Consider the following 16,378-nt stretch of genomic DNA (forward strand, 5'->3'; position numbering starts at 1 on the left):
GACCTTCCTGGCCCCTGAGTCTCTGGGCAGTGTAATCCATCTCCAAAGGCTTCTGTCACAGGGTTGGAGGTGGAGGTGGGGTGGGGACTCTGGATGACTTTTTTAGAATCTGGTCCATAAACTTCCCCATTTCATCATGCAGCGTTCTGGACAGATTGCAATGATGCAGGATCCGCATCCAGGCCGGTCATCCCTCACATGAGTTCATGATGACATCCCTGACTTAAGAGAACATCAGAGGCTTACTTCTGACTGTGCCTTCCCACAGGGGAGATGCCAGGTCAGGTTGTGTATCTGGAGTTTGGGGGTGGCCCTTCATAGGGGCCATACTGTGAACCCACTCGTAAGGTACACTGAGTTCTAGGCAGCAGGTCAGACAAGCTGCAGATTCTATGGCTTCTCCAACTCTCCTGAAAGTTCTTTAAGGAAGCCCTCAGATTTCCTTTCCCCCTGTAATGGCCTTGGTCCTGGGAGATTGCTGCATTGCTGAGACCCTATCGTGCTGGAATATCAAGTCATAAGGCAGTCACAGGGTCTGGAAGCCCTCTTCAAGGTGGGGATGTGTGGTGGCCAGGTCACACATCACCCCTGCCCTGGTGGCCTTCACGTATTTACTGCACATCCATCAGGTGTCTGTGCTGCTGGGAATAACCAGACTGCTTATTTCACGCATTCTTCTTCTCTGCATAAATATATATTGAGTGCTCAGGGCTGGGTCCAGGCGTCATCCATAAGGGCAGGGGCTGTGTCCGTCTTATTTATTTATGTCTTTCCAGCACCACGCAGAGAACTTGGCACACAGAAGGCATTGAAAAACATTTGCTGTTAACAACACCACAGTTACAGGAATTATTATCTTAGCTTGCCCTTTGGACATGACCCAGAGGGAGGCAGGGAGGGCATGAGGGGGCTTAGGAAGGTGAAGAATTCTGCTTCTGCTGCCTTCAAGGCCACACCCAGTGGCTCAGGGCACGATGCCCAGGCCTTCTCTATGCGGCCAGGTCTGTCCAAGGTCAGGAGAAGTCATGGTGCTCTTTCTTCAGTGGGCAGGCAGGGTTGGCAGGCTCCAGCAAGAGCAGACAACCTTGGGAATGTTGTTGGGCCTGAGCCTAGAATGAGAGGGAAGGATTTGGACAAGAACAACCTCAGGCTAAGGGCGAGGTCAACCTGGAGGACAATCCAGGAGAGTGCCCAGAATTGATGTAGCCCTGAGTGGGGAGGTGGCGTGGAGTAATGGGGCAGCCCATATTTGAGGATACCTTCCTGTGAGGCCGTGGGGGCTAGCCAGAGAGCTCAGCTGCTGACCTGCTCCTCCCTGGCCTAGTGGCCTCAGGTCTCTAGGTAGAGTCTGCTCCATTCCGGCTCAGCTCTTTGAGGCCCAGCCGCCTCTCCCCAGCCAAGAGCCTGGATTCCAAGGGAATCTAAAGCCTTGCTTGGGAGTTCCTTCTTCCTGGAATGCCCGGTCCACAGTACTGACCACTCCAGGGCCTCAGCAAACAGCCAGAGAGAACTTTAGATGCCCCCATTTCAGTGTGACCTGTCTGGTCCAGCTCCACCCAGGTGTCCGCTCTCCTAGAAGCCTGCTGGTCAAGGCCAGGAACCCAAATGGTGGAGAGGAAGCAGTCTGTGGTGGGCAGAGCTGGATAGAGGGGCAGTGTGGGTCTCCTGCAGAGTTGGCACTGTGCCTTAAAGTTACAGGAAGTTAAGGCAGGCCCACCGTAGGCAGGGGTCAGGGGCTCTGCAAGGGGTAGAGGCAGCCAGGGGCATGGGCACCAGGCAACATCCAAAAGGAAGGTCTGGGACAGTTCAGCCTGTGAGGTGAGCTGAGAGCTGATGCCCAGCATATCCTGGAAGGACAGGACTCAGGAGACAACAAAACTGGTCTTGGAGCTGTGGTTGGTTCAGCAGAACACAAAGTGGAGGGCATGCCTGTGGCAAAGGGCATTTCCCAGCTCTAGTTCTGTGCCATGCAATCCTTTAACAAACACTTATTGAGTGCCTGCTATATGTCCAGCCCAGATGTGGTCAACTAACCTGGGGGTGTGGTGGGGATTCTCCAAGCTGCCACACCTCTCTAGGGGCTGAGATGCTGGAGGCTCCAGAGGGCGTCAGTCCTCAAGGATCCAAACAGGGACAAAGCTGACTCTGCCAGCTGGGACCCAGTTACTGGCTCTGAGCCAGATTCCAGGGCGGATACAAGAGCAGAACCAGCTCTCTTCAGCAAACTGATCCTGGGGGAGGTGTGTGACCACCACGCGCTCACACAGTTTCAAGTGGTAGGTCTGGAGTTTTAGACCCTGTGTTGGTGCCTTTGTGCCATGTGCCTTGCCCCAGGGACAGATGTGTCTCAGCCGGACCTGCAGTCCCCATGAGCACCCCTGTCAGACCTGCTCTGTCTCTGTTTTCACAGAGAAAACCAGTCTGCTCTGGGACCCAACAAAGGGGCTGCCAGGCAGCAGGGCGGGGACAGGTTTACCTAGCTGGGCCCAGAGAGGCACCGGCCCTGAGGCCTGGGTGTAGAAGGGTATTGGGAGGAGTGGCATCTCGCACGGTGGCAGGGGTGGGGGGATGAGGAGGGTGGGGAGGCAGCTGACAGGTGGGAGAGCCAGAGGCGGCTCAGCCCAGCCCCAGCAGGGAAGTGACAGAACAGGCTGTTTGTGGTGGCAGCAAAGCCCATGTGATGGAGCCTTGTGCAACTGGGGCCTCAGGAAGGCAGCTTGCAAAAGCAGCCTCACCCCTGCCTCAAGGAGACCCCCATCGTTTCACCCCTCCCGCTTCTCATTCAGGCCAGAGGATTCGGGAGGGCTGCCTGCCATCCCCCAGTCTCCCCCAGCATCAGATGTCCCAAGTCTACCTGTAGTCCATAAATAGAGGCCCGACCCAGGTGTATTCAGGTTTCCAGTTTCTCCTGACAGCTGGAGTCTTCCCTTAGCCTCGCCTCTTGGTGTCTGTGAGGAGAAGAGGCCTCCATTTGCAAACCAGCTCCTCCAGGCGGAGCAGCAGAGGGATCGCGGAGTAACTGTACTGTGTGCTCATTCTACGCCCTGGACGTAGAATGTCTTGGTCATGGCCTGACCATCACTGTGCCTGGACAAAAGCAGGGGTGTAAAACCCTTTCCTTCTCAGCCCGAGAGAGAGAGACACTGCTATGAGGTGCAGGTAAGGCTCGAGCAAAAGTACAGGGATGACAAGAAGGAGACGGACATAGATGCAGCCCAGAAATTCAGTTACTGGGGCTCCCCAAACATACACTGTCACTCATCTGTCAGCTGGGACCTGGACTCATGGCCCAGCTTTAGCCCTGCCCCAGCGCACACATCCACAGACACTCACACTCCAATTTAGCAGTGACCTGGCCAGGACAGTCTGGTCTCTAGCCTGAGGCCCCTCCTTCTCTTTTTGACCACAAGAACTGACATCCAGGGCTACTCAGAGGGCAGAAGAGGCCCACACTACTTCCATATTTCTTCCTCCCATCCTTTTTTTTTTTTTTTTTAATACCAGCTAGAATGAGCTTGGAGCACTTTCATATTTCTAGGTTCCCAGTAAAATAAAAAAGGAAGAAATGTGAGAATAGTGTTTCAAGAATTATGGCATTTGTTACTTCTGCTTTGTTTATTTATTCATCAGATATTTTTGAGAGCCTATGTGTCAGGCACTGTTTTAGGCCTGAGTGTTAAACTATTAAGTTTTATTTATTTATTTATCTATTTATTTACTTATTTATTTATTATCTTTTAAAAAGAGATGGGGTCTCACTATGTTGCCCAGGCTGGTCTCGAATTCCTGGGCTCAAGCAATCCAACCACCTCGGCCTCCCAAAATGCTGGGATTATAGGCGTGAGCCACTGTGCCAGGCTTTAAGTCTTTATAATACACATTTAAAATGGATAACCTCATTTGGGAATAACTTCAAAGATTTAAAGTCCAGTCTTCCTGGTTCTTCGTCTCAGGAGGGACCCCCATATCTCCTGATGCCCATGGTATAGATTAGGCCTCTGTCTCTTGATCCTGAGGGGCCACGGGGGCTGTGATTCAGATTGGCAGAGGTGGCGAAGCTCTCCTTAGGAGTCTGGCTAGCATAGGTCTGCCGCTAGCCTATCCTCCCTGCCCATCCTTTCTATCTCTTACGATTGGCCCTCTCCCCTACAGTGCCAACTCCTTTAGTCACTGATTGGTCTTGGTGAAGTGCCCTGCCCCATGGTGCCCAGCACTGCCCAGTGGTGACTGAGTCACAGGCTGGCGGGGACTGTTCAGGCTGACCTCACCTCCGGGCCTGGCCATAGGACGCCAGCTGTGGCCACCTGGTGTGAGCCTGGCCGCCTGTGTTGCTGGGAGAGTCAGGCAGAGCCATGTCGCTGAGTCCAGTAGTTGCCAGCTGGCCCAGAGGTCTGGGAATCCAGGTGCAGGGGGCCACAGGGATTAAAGTCGGAAGAGCCAGATCCAGGCCTGTGAGGGTGAAGCTGGGCTGAGGTTGCTGGAGGCTCTCGAGAGAATGGATTGGAGCAGGGCCCATGAGTCAGCCTAATGTCCTGGGTGGCTATTTTCTTGGCTTCTAAGACAATCAAAATTCTTTCTCACTTCCCCTCCCAAGGCTAGGTCCATAGCTGTGTAGATCCAGGATCAGCAGTGCAGAGTTGGAGGCAGAGCTTTCAGTGGGAGTGGGGCTGAAATCCTCACACCCTGCATCTCTCATAGCCACCCGCAATGGTAAGAGCATTCACAGGACTTGAGCTTCCACCAAGATGATGCCTGATCAAATTGTTTGCCCCCTGTGAGATCACCATATTAATGGGAAGATAGGCTTGCCTCGGAACAGTGGAGGCTGTGTCTTCTCCAGGAGAAACCAGGAGCTCTAAGAGAATGTATAATGAGAACTTCTATGCGTGGAGAGTTAAACAAGAAGCTGTCTCATCACAGGGAAGATGAAGAGAAAATGGCGGATCTGGGCTTGAAGTGCAGTGTTGGAAATGCCCCACCTAACGCTCTAGGACCAGCAGTCCCTGAGAAGTAGCTGTGTCTAGGATTAAGAAAAGCTGACCATGGAGAGCTGTGACATTGGGCATTCAAGCATGAAGCATTGTTGGCCCAGAGAAGGTGCACAAGCATTCTCTCTCAGAGAACCATGGTGTTCCAGAGCCAGAGAGAGATGGAGCGCTTCCACAATCCTTGTGAAGATCTGTTATCCTAACACCAATATATCCCCTTTAAGAAGATGGTGGCCCCCTCTAAATTGTCAATATAGCAAATTGGTTCCCATAGTGTATTGAAACCCTATTACCACCTTGGGGATTCTTTTTCAAATTGCAAGCTTGATTTAATATAAAATCTAATGATTAATACATTAGATTAAAATGAAGAAAGGAATCTTGTAATTATCTCAAAAGGCATTGATAAATTTCATCAGCCATTCACACGAAAAATGTTAGAAAACCATGAAGAGAGGAAATGTTCTTAACATTTTAAAGAACAGATACAAAAACCAAAAGCCAGCATTAGATTTAACAGTCTAGAAAGTTATATTAATGGGAGAATCCAATGTCCTCTTCACTACTGTTGTTCAGCGTTGCTCTGGAAGTGCTAACCAGGACAATAGGGTGAAAAGAAGAAATAAGGGAGAAGTAAAGGAAGTAAGTAATAGAAAGAGTCAAAATGATCATTATTTGCAGATATTATGATTTTCCCTTTGTAATATCCAAGAGAATCAATTGAAAAATGATTATGACCAGTGGGTGAATCCAGTAGGATGGAGCAGAGTAGAATAAATTCATATATGTATATAGATTTTAATAGCTTTTAAGAGTACTAAGTCACAACTGATTGGAAAATGTGATGAAAACAATTTACCATTCACAATAATAGTGAAACATTAAAAATATCTAGAAATGAATTTTGAGTACGTCAAAAGCCTATAAACTTTTTTCTTTTTTATTTCCTTTTTCTTATCCTAGTGAGTGAAAACAAACGGCCTATAAACTTTGATCTAGGATAGATTTGAAAGAAGACAAAAGGAATGCAGGCATATGTCATGTTTCTAGAAAACTCAATATTTTAAATTTATTAGTAAATTCAGTGGAATTCCAAACAAAATTCATTTGGGTGGGAGGAATTGACAAGATGATTCTAAGGATCAGCTGAAAAGTAAGTATGAAAAAACCCCACAAATATTGGATTAAGAGACTAATAAAGTAAGATTTGCCCTATAAGTATCAAAGTATACAATAGAGCTACAATAATTAAGAGTGTGATAGCAGCATAGGAAAAGACAAATACATTAGTCGAACAAAAGAGAGTCCATAGCATGAGATAAAGAAAACATTTTAATCCAGGGAATAAAAGGTAGTTTACTCAATAACTTATGTTGGGATCATTTATTATTATGCATAAAAATAAGGCTATAATTCTATATGCTATATAATTTCCCACATTATAAAGTAAATCCCAAATGGATTCATGATCTATATATTTTAATTTTCCCAATGTGAATGCTTTTATAAACTACTCATATGCTTAAACTAAAGAAAGGACTGGTAAAAAATATATAGATTAATATTTTTATAATCATGGTGCTATGGTTAGAATGTGTCCTCCAAAGTTCATGTGTTGGAAAGTTAATCTACAATGCAACAGTGTTGAGAGGTGAGATCTTACGAGGTGATAAGGTCATGTGGGCTCTGCCCTCAATGGATTAATGCCAACAGGGGTGGGTTTGTTATTGTGGGAATGTGTCTTTGTGAAGGAGGAACTCGGCCCCCCTTTGTCTCTCTCACCCTCTAGCCTTCCGCCATGGGATAATGCAGCAAGAAGGCCCTTGAAAGATGCTGGCACCTTGGTATTGGACTTCTCAGCCTCCAGAATTTTGAGAAATAAATTTCTTTTCTTTATAAATTACTCAGCTATTGGTATTCTGTTATAGTAACTTAAAGCAGACTGAGACACTTGAGGTGAGAAACATCTCTTTCATGAAGATAAATACTTGAAATATGTTTTCCTGTTACATATGGATTTCAAAAATCAGAGAAATATGCGGCAAACTGTTGGTAGTTTTTATTACTGGGGATGGTATTTTGGGACATTTACTTTCTCTAAGTTATATATTTGTATAGTGTTTTAATTTCATATAAATAAATTTTACTGAGTTTGTAATTAGAAAAATGAGGATAATAAAAAGGAAAATAAAGACAACAGAAGGACAAATACTGCTTCTTATGTAAGAACCTTACAATAATGCACTTCCATTTACTTCTCCCTTCTTTTTTGCTAATGTTGTTATGTGTTTACCTCTGTATCTGCTACAAACTCCATAACAAATAATCATTATTTTTGCTTTAAACAGTCAATTGTCTTTTAAGTAATTTAAAAAACAAGAAAACCTATTTTCTATTTACTTGTTAGGTTTACTGGTAGTACTTGTTCTTTTGTTTAGAGCTGAATTTCCAACAGGTATCAAAGAGCATCTCAGCAGAGAAATGGCTTATTTCCCTTCAGCCTTAAGAACTTCCTTTAGGCCAGGCATGGTGGCTCACACCTGTAATCCTAGCACTTTGGGAAGCCGAAACAGGCAGATTGCCTGAGCTCAGGATTTCGAGATCAGCCTGGGCAACAATGGTGAAACCCTGTCTCTACTAAAATACAAAAAATTAGCCGGGCATGGTGGTGTGCGCCTGTAGTCCCAGCTACTCAGGAGGCTGAGGCAGGAGAATTGCTTGAACCCAGGAGGCAGAGGTTGCAGTGAGCCAAGATCGCGCCATTGCACTCCAGCCTGGGCAACACAGCAAGACTTCGTCTTCAGGAAAAAAAAAGAACTTCCTTTAACATTTCCAGTAGTACAGACGGACTGGTGATGAATTCTGTCTGCATTTTTTTTAAATCCCAAAGAATCTTTACTTTTCGTTCCCCACCCCGGCCCCCCCCCCCTTTTTTTTTTTTTTTGAAACAGAGCCTTGCTCTATCCTCCAGCCTGGAGTGCAGTGGCATGATCTTGGCTCACTGCAACCTCCAACTCCTGAGTTCAAGCGATTTTCATGCCTCAGCCTCCCAAGTAGCTGGGATTACAGGCACCTGCCACCACGCCCAGCTAATTTTTGTATTTTTAGTAGAGACGGGGTTTTGCCATGTTGGCCAGACTTGTCTCGAACTCCTGACCTCAGCTGTTCCACCCGCTTCAGGCTTCCAAAGTGCTGGGATAACAGGTCTGATCCACCGTGCCCAGCCTCTCATTCCCTTTTAAAGGTAACTTCTCAGGATATAGAATACTAGGTTGCTTTTTTTCTCATAGATTATTTAATATTTAATATATAATTCCTATAATTTTATTGTTTTTATGTCTTGCATTACTCCTGGTAAGAAATAAATGGTGATTCTTTTTTTTTTTTTTTTTTTTTTTTTGAGACGGAGTCTGGCTCTGTCGCCCAGGCTGGAGTGCAGTGGCGCAATCTCAGCTCACTGCAAGCTCCGCCTCCCGGGTTCATGCCATTCTCCTGCCTCAGCCTCCCGTGTAGCTGGGACTATAGGCGCCCACCACCGCACCTGGCTAATTTTTTGTATTTTAGTAGAGACAGGGTTTCACCGTGTTAGCCAGGATGATCTTGATCTCCCGACCTCATGATCCACCCGTCTCGGCCTCCCAAAGTGCTGGGATTACAGGCGTGAGCCATGTAATGTGCCTACATTCTTTTATCACTTCTAAGATGTTCTATTTGGTTTTAAGATTTTGACTATGATGTTCCTAGATGTAGTTTCCTTGTTTTTATCTGCTTTGGAGTTTTAAAACCCCAGCTTCTTTGGATGGTGTATTAATAATTTTTTAAATCAAATATAGAATTTCATTTACCATTTAAAAGAATTTTTTTTGCCCCACTCTCTTTCTCCCCTTTCCTTCTGGGACTCCAAGTTTATGTATATATTAGATTGCATGATATTGTTTCAAGGTCACTTCGTTGAGGCTGTGTTTGCATTTTTCGGTCCTTTTTCTTTTAGGTGGTTTCCATTGTCTTGACTTTAAGCTCACTGATCTTTTCATTTGTAGCATCCAGTCTACTCATAAGTTTATCTAGTAAATTTTCCATTTTGTATATTGTATTTTTCAGTTCTAGAATTTTCATTTAGCTCCTTTTTTTATAGTTTTCATTTCTCTGCTGAGATAGCTCATCTATTCATTTGTTATGTCTATCTTGTAATTTAAACTTCTTTAACATATTTATAATAGCTGTTTAAAGTGCCTCATCTGCTAATTCCAATATCTATGGTACCTCCAATATCTATGTTACCTCCGGATCTATTTCTGTTGTTTATTTTTTGTCCTGGTTATGACTCGTATTTTCTTGCTTCTTCCTATGTTTGGTAATGTTTGACTATATATTGGGAATTATGAATACTTCATCGTTAAGAGTTTGGATCATGTTTAAAGACTGTTGAGTTTGTTTTATTAGGTAGTAAATTCACTAGAGGCCCAATTTGAGCCTATGAGGCTTGGTTTTAGGCTTTATTAGCAATCCACTAGGCCTTATGGAATCTTGCTCTGCATGTGAGGCTTAGACAAAGCCTCAGGAGCACCTCTGTGTAGCTTTCCAGAGCTCCTTCTTTGTGTAGCTCCTTCTTCTTTGATACCCTGTCTCACAAATTTCAGCCACCTCAACATCTGTTATCTATGATCTTTATTTCCTTCAGTTGATGAGACCATTGTTTTCTCTCTCTCTCTCTCTCTCTCTCTCTCTCTCTCTCTCTCTCATTCTCTTTAGATATCTCGACCTCCTGGCCTCAAATGATCCTTCTGCCTAAGCCTCTGGAGTAGCTGGTACTACAAGTGTGCACCACAATGCCTGGCTAATTTTTTAACTTTCATAGAGACAGAGTATTGCTATGTTGACCAAGCTGGTCTCAAACTCCTGGCCTCAAGGGATCCTCCCACCTCAGCCTCCCAGAGTGCTAGGATTACAGATGTGAGACACTGTGCCTGGTGCCATTGCTTTCTGGGCACCACTTCCCTACACCATGGTTTGGAAAGTATCCCAGGCAAAGCACTTTGGTTCACCTTGTGTGTTTCCCTTCTCTCAAGGACAAAGGCTTTTGATGTTCAATGCCTGTAATCACTGGCTATAAATATTTCATCGAGTTTTATGGTTGTTTACAGCAGGGAGGGAAGTTTATTACCAATTTATCAGTTATGGTTGGAACCTGAGGAAAGTTTGAAAACTAAAAGAAGAAAGAAAAGGAAAAGAAAATAGGGAGGCCTAATTCAAGATGTGGATCTGATGTCATAAGTGTCTAAGAGTCTGAGCTTCATCTCAAAGCAGCTGGGCCAGTTGAGCATACCCTTCTGTAGTTCTTTTTAACCTGGCATTAGAATTGGACTGAATAAAACGCACAGTTCTGGCCACTATAGCAGATTGTGTCAGACTTATCCTCCTGCCGAAAACAACTATAAAAGTTGGACAAAATGTATAAAACAACTAGTTGAAGGCATTTGAGAATAGTCAATACAGCTAAGAATTGAGGATTTATGATCCTGGAGAAAAGGGAATAATGTGTAGTGAGTTCCACATCTTTGCTTTTTCCCTAGGGGCATTTCACATATTGTTACTTGAGGGAACAGGGACCTAGCAGAAAGCGTCGGTCTTACCAGATTGACGATACAAACGTCAGAGTTCAGGGATGCCAAAGAAGATGGAAATTAAGAAGGAAAATTCCAGAAGGTAGGAAACAAGAGAGAAGGAGCCCAACAATTGCATGCAAATTCCTCCAACTTTATTGGATTTTCTTTTTTTTTTTGAGACAGGGTCTTGCTCTGTTGCCCAGGCTGGAGTGTAGGGGTGTGATCTTGGCTCACTGCAGCCTCCTTCGACTTCCTGGATTCAAGCCATCCTTCCATGTCAGCCTCCCATGTAGCTGGGGCTACAGGCACATGCCTGGCTAACTTTGCTTGTTTTTTTTTGGTAGAGATAAGGTCTCACTATGCTGCCCAGGCTGAGCTTGAACTCCTAGGCTCAAGCAATCCTCCAGCCTTGGTCTCCTAAAGTGTTGGCATGAGTCACCGTACCCAGCCTATTGGTCTACTTTTAGCCTATGAAGCTAAAGAACTGAGCAAATTTTAGTAGTCTTAAAGTGTTGGGGAGACAAATTGGAAAACAAATTCTATCAAGGTAGAGAAGCCTTGGTAAATGCATAGGTGTTCTGATAAGTCCCAGAAGGGTCACACACTAGGAGAGAGGGTCACATCCTAAGAATAAGAGATATGTCCTAGGACAAAAATGAACCACACCAGCCAAAACATGACATAAAACAAAGCCTTGATGGGAGTAAGGTATTCATTTGGTACTCTGCCTTCCAGAAGGCAACTTAATTCTTTCTTTCTGGATGAATACATCACCCAGAGACCTTCCAACTTTTCATCCAAAATGTGTGTCATCCAAAAGAGAAGTATGAGACATGCTCAAAAACAAAACAAAACAAAACAAAACACAAACAAAAAAACAGGGCCAAATGACTAAAAATCAAGGGAAAAGACAGACAATGGAAATAGACCCACAGGTGTTTCAGAAATGAGAGACTTCCAATAATTATGATGAAAATGTTCAAGAAAATGGAGAGAAAGTAAAAAAAAAAAAAAAATAGATGAAAAGCTAGAGAATTTAAAAATAGAATTGCCAGAATACTGATAAAGATAGCAGATAGGAGGCAGGACTAGCTTGCAGCTCCTACTCAGACAAACAGAGTGTGGAGACTCACATCCTGAACTTTTGCTCCAAGAACTACTGCAGGAACATACCAGGAAAGCCAAGAGAATCCACAGACCCTTTGAAGGAACTGGATCACTACTGCAGGCTCCTTGAGACGCAAAAAAACCATAAGTCTGCTTGTTTTCTCAGCGGGGAGGCTCATGGTCTGGGACAAGTTCTCAGCCCTGGGCACTGGCTGCCTGGAAATAGACTCAGTACTGTTGTGGGGGCATGGTGGGAGTCAGATTGGCCTTTAGGACTGTGGGGTGCATGGAAGCAGGGTGACGCCTGTGACTGCCAGCTTTCCCCCACTTCCCTGGCAACCTGTATGACTCAGCAGAGGCAGCCATAATCCCCCTGGGAGTATAACTCCATTGGACTGGGAATGACACCCCTATCCCCCATAGCAGCTGCAGCAAGCCCTGCCCAAAGAGAGGTTGAGCTCAGAAATGCCTATCCCCGCCCCTACCTGCTGGTCTTTTTCTACCCACCCTGGTAGCCGAAGACAAAGGTCATAATCTCTTGGGAGCTCTATGGCCCTGTCTACCGTCTTAACCAGGTGTCCTTAGGGTAAATTTGCATTCTCCTTATAGGACTGCAGCAGATGTGCTCTTGAAAGCGCCACCTCCTGGCTGGAGGCCAACCAACACAAAACCAAGGACCCTCACAGAGTCCACTTCGCTCCCCTGCTACCTCCACAGGAGCAGGTGCTAGTATCCATGGCTGCAATACTTGAAGATGGATCACATCACAGGACTCTGCGGACACTTCCCAGGTACAAGCCCATAGCCCAGTAGCTCCGCTGGGTGGCTAGACCCAGAAAAGCAAAAACAATCACTACAGTTCAGCTCTCAGGAAGCCCCATTCCTAGGGGAAGGGAGAGAACACCACATCAAGAGAGCACCCCATGGGACAAAATAATCTGAACAACAGCCCTTGAATTCCAGACCTTCCCTCTGACATAGTCTATCTAAATGAGAAAGAACCAGAAAAACAATTCTCTTAATATGACAAAACAAGATTCTTTAACACCCCCAAAAGATCATACCAGCTCACCAGCAATGGATCCAAACCAAGGCAAAATCTCTGAATTGCCAGAAAAAGAATTCAGAAGGTTGATTATTCAATTAATCAAGGAGGCACCAGAGAAAAGTGAAGTCCTACTTAAAGAAGTCAAAAACGTGATACAGGATTTGAAAGGAATAGTGTCAATAGGGATGGTAGCAGTTCTTTGAATGTCTGATAGAATTCAACTGTAAATCCATCTGGTCATGGATTTTTGTTTTTGGTTGCCAATTTTTTTTTTTTTTTTTTTAAGAGATGGAGTCTCACTCTGTCACCCAGGCTGGAGTGCAGTTGCGTGACCTCGGCTCACTGCAACCTCCGCCTCCCAGGTTCAAGCAATTCTCCTGCCTCAGCCTCCCGAGTAGCTGGGACTACAGGCGCACGCCACCACACCCGGCTAATTTCTTTTGTATTTTAGTAGAGACAGGGTTTCACCGTGTTGCCCAGGCTGGTCTCGAACTCCTGAGCTCAGGCAATCCGCCCTCCTTGGCTTCCCAAAGTGCTAGGATTACAGGCGTGAGCCACTGCGCCCAGCTGGCAATTTTTAAAATTACCATTTAAATCTCACTGCTTGTTATTGGTCTGTTGAGAGATTCTATATCTTCCTAGTTTAATCTAGGAGGGTTGTATATTTCCAGGAACTTAACCATCTCCACTAGATTTTCTAGTTTCTGCATGTAAGGTTTTCATAGTAGCCTTGAATAATCTTTTGTATTTCTGTGGTATTGAAGCGACTTCGTTGTCTGGGGAAACATCCTAGGTTCATCTTGCACTGAGAAGATTAACAACACGGACACACACACCTGGAGCAGGTTAAGGAGGGGAAAGTTTAATAGACAAAAAAAGGAGAGAGAAAGAGAGCTTTCTTATACAGAGAAAGCGGGGCGCCCAAGAGGGTTTCTGGGTTGAGGGTGGGATGCGATCCATTTTATAGAGAGACTTGAGGAGGCAGTGTTTGATTTACACAGGGGCCAGGGGATTGGTTTGACCAGGTGTAAATAGTTACATAGCCTGAGAAGAGATTGGCCATCCCACCTTAATCTTTTATTATGTAAATGTGACCTCCACTTGTCTTGTCCGGCACTATTTGAACCTTGATTCCTCATTGTACCACACATAAAATTAATTTAAGATGGATCATAGACTTAACTATGAAACCATCAAGCTTCTAAAGGAAACCATGGAAGCATAGCTTTACGACCTCTGGGTAGGGAAACATTTCTTAAATGGGACTTAGAAAGCACTAACCAAAATATAAACGATTAATATGTTGGATTTGTAGGAATTAAGAACTTTTATTTATCAAAGATCCTATTAGGAGAATGAAAAGTCAAAGCACAGATTGAGAGGGAATATTTGCAATACATATATCCAGCGACAAACTCATATGCAGAAAATATATAGACTTCTACAATTCAGTAAGGAAAACATAGAAACCCCAACAGGAAAATGGACAAGGACTTGAACAGTCATGTCACAAGAAATAACTAATAAACACATAAAAAGGTGCTCAATATCACCAGGGAAACGTTCTTTTAAATTGCAATGAGATATTGCTACACACCCACCAAAATGACCGAAATTGGAAAAGCTAACAATAGCAAATGTTGGCAAAGGTTGCCATTGGGAATGTAATTTTGTTCATCCATTTAGAAAAATGGTAATATCTACAATAGCTCAATATATGCATGTCTTACGACCTAGGAATTTCACTCCTGGATTTTTATTATATTTAAATAAGTGCTTGTGCCCACCAAAAGACATGTGCAAACATATACAAAACAGTTTTATTTAACATGACTAAAAACAACCCAATGTTCATCAACAAAAATGGATAAATTGTGTTACATTCAAACAATGGAATACCACATAGCAATGAAAAAGAATGAGGAACTATTACAAACAAGATAGATGGATATCACAACCATAATGTGGAGTATAAGAAGCCGACCCAAAAAAATATGTATTGTATAACTTCACTTTATAAAGTTCGAAATCTGACAAAACTAATCAAAAGTGAAAGAAGAAAGAACAGTGCTTAGCTTTGGGAGAGTTTACTGACTATGAAAAGGCACATGGAAACCCTCTGGTATTCTGGAAATACTCTATTTTTATGTGGAAGGTAATTACATGAATTTATATATAAGCAAAATGCATTGAGGTGTATATTCAGACATGTTTAGTTTACTGTATGTTAACTATATCTTAAAACAAAAGCACACTGGCTGCCCATGCCTCTCTACCCCTGCTAGTGGGGATTCGTGAGGCCCGAAGAGGGAGCTACTATTAATAGCTTTCCAGTGTATAGAAGATGGGCTCATATTTGCACCCCTAGTTTATGGAGCAGGGCACACTAATTACAGGTCACACATGGAATCCATTCATGCATACCTTCTTCCTCTCTCTGCGTACCACTATTTGTTCCCCAAATCAAAGAGGGCTTCCAGGGTAACATGTGGGTTTGGCCTTCGAGGCTTGTGACAATAAACTGGGGAGATGTATTAGTGTGCTAAGGCTGCCATAACGAAATATCACAGCCTGAGTGGCTTAAACAATAGAAATTCATTTCCTCGTAGTTCTGGAGGCCAGAAGTTCAAGATTAAGGTGTCATCAGGGCGGATTCCTGGTGAGGCCTCTCTTCCTGGCTTGTAGATGGCCACCTTCTTGCTGTGTCCTCCCATGGCTTCATCTTTGTGCAAATGTGGAGAGATACAACTCTCTTGTCTCTTCCTCTTCTTATAAGGACACCAGTCCTATTCAAGTAAGGCTTCACCCCTGCGACCTCACTTAGCCTTTATTAGCTTATTAACCTCTTTATAGGCCTTATCTCCAAATGCAGTCATATTGTAGGTAAGGGCTTCAACATATGAATTTTGAAGCTATGCAATTCAATCCATAAAAGGAGCTGATTTACTTTTTATACCCATGTCATTTTGGCCCCCTCCACCCCACTGATCTCAGAGCATTTCCTGGGGGTTACCTCAGTGTGTTCTGCAACAATCCCCTCCCTCTGAGCCGGGCTGACAGCTCTGCCCTGCCACCCCTTGCTACTTCTGCTGTCCATGGCTGTGGGAGGCCTCTGCTCTGCTGGAATTATCATCTGTGCTGGTCACCACTGGGGAGGGATGCTGTTTACTGTTGATACCCCCAGCCCAGTCCCAATGGTGGTGGGGGGTATACTCCCTCATTAGGCACTTTCCTCTACTTCCCAAACACAGCAAGGCCCAGGGAGGAATGAAGCTCTGCCTGGCCACCACAGGTCTCCACGGGAATGAGCCATCCCCTCCCCCAGGTTTGCTCATTCTATCTCCTCTGCTGGAATACCATTCTCCCAGACCTCCAGCACTTCCCCTGGCTGACTATGCAGGGAGACCCACACCTCATCCTCCTACCTGACCACTTGGCAAGTGAGCCTCCCCTTCTGTAGTCTCCCTCAGCCTCTGCGATTCACTGTCAATTTCTTCATCTGTGCCTCCTCTCCCCCCATAAAACTAAACAAACAAACAAGCAAACAAAAAACAACATGAGCTCCATGCAGGCGGGGTGTTTTTCTGCCTCATCTCTGTGTCCCTGGGTACCCAGGACTGGACACAAGG

At 44.7% G+C, this 16,378-nt stretch overlaps 1 protein-coding gene across 1 annotated transcript in view; it reads right to left on the reverse strand.

Moving 5' to 3' along the window:
- Positions 1–7,913, reverse strand: part of LOC126956020 (uncharacterized) — a 297,028-nt gene extending 289,115 nt beyond the window's left edge. The window contains exon 1 of the mRNA XM_050792885.1: positions 7,908–7,913. The gene's annotated coding sequence lies outside the window, so the exon portion shown is untranslated. The remainder of the gene's footprint in view (positions 1–7,907) is intronic.
- Between the last annotated feature and the right edge of the window lie 8,465 nt (positions 7,914–16,378).

The sequence above is a fragment of the Macaca thibetana genome, chromosome 6, assembly GCF_024542745.1.
Source record: "Macaca thibetana thibetana isolate TM-01 chromosome 6, ASM2454274v1, whole genome shotgun sequence".
Lineage (NCBI taxonomy): Eukaryota > Metazoa > Chordata > Mammalia > Primates > Cercopithecidae > Macaca > Macaca thibetana.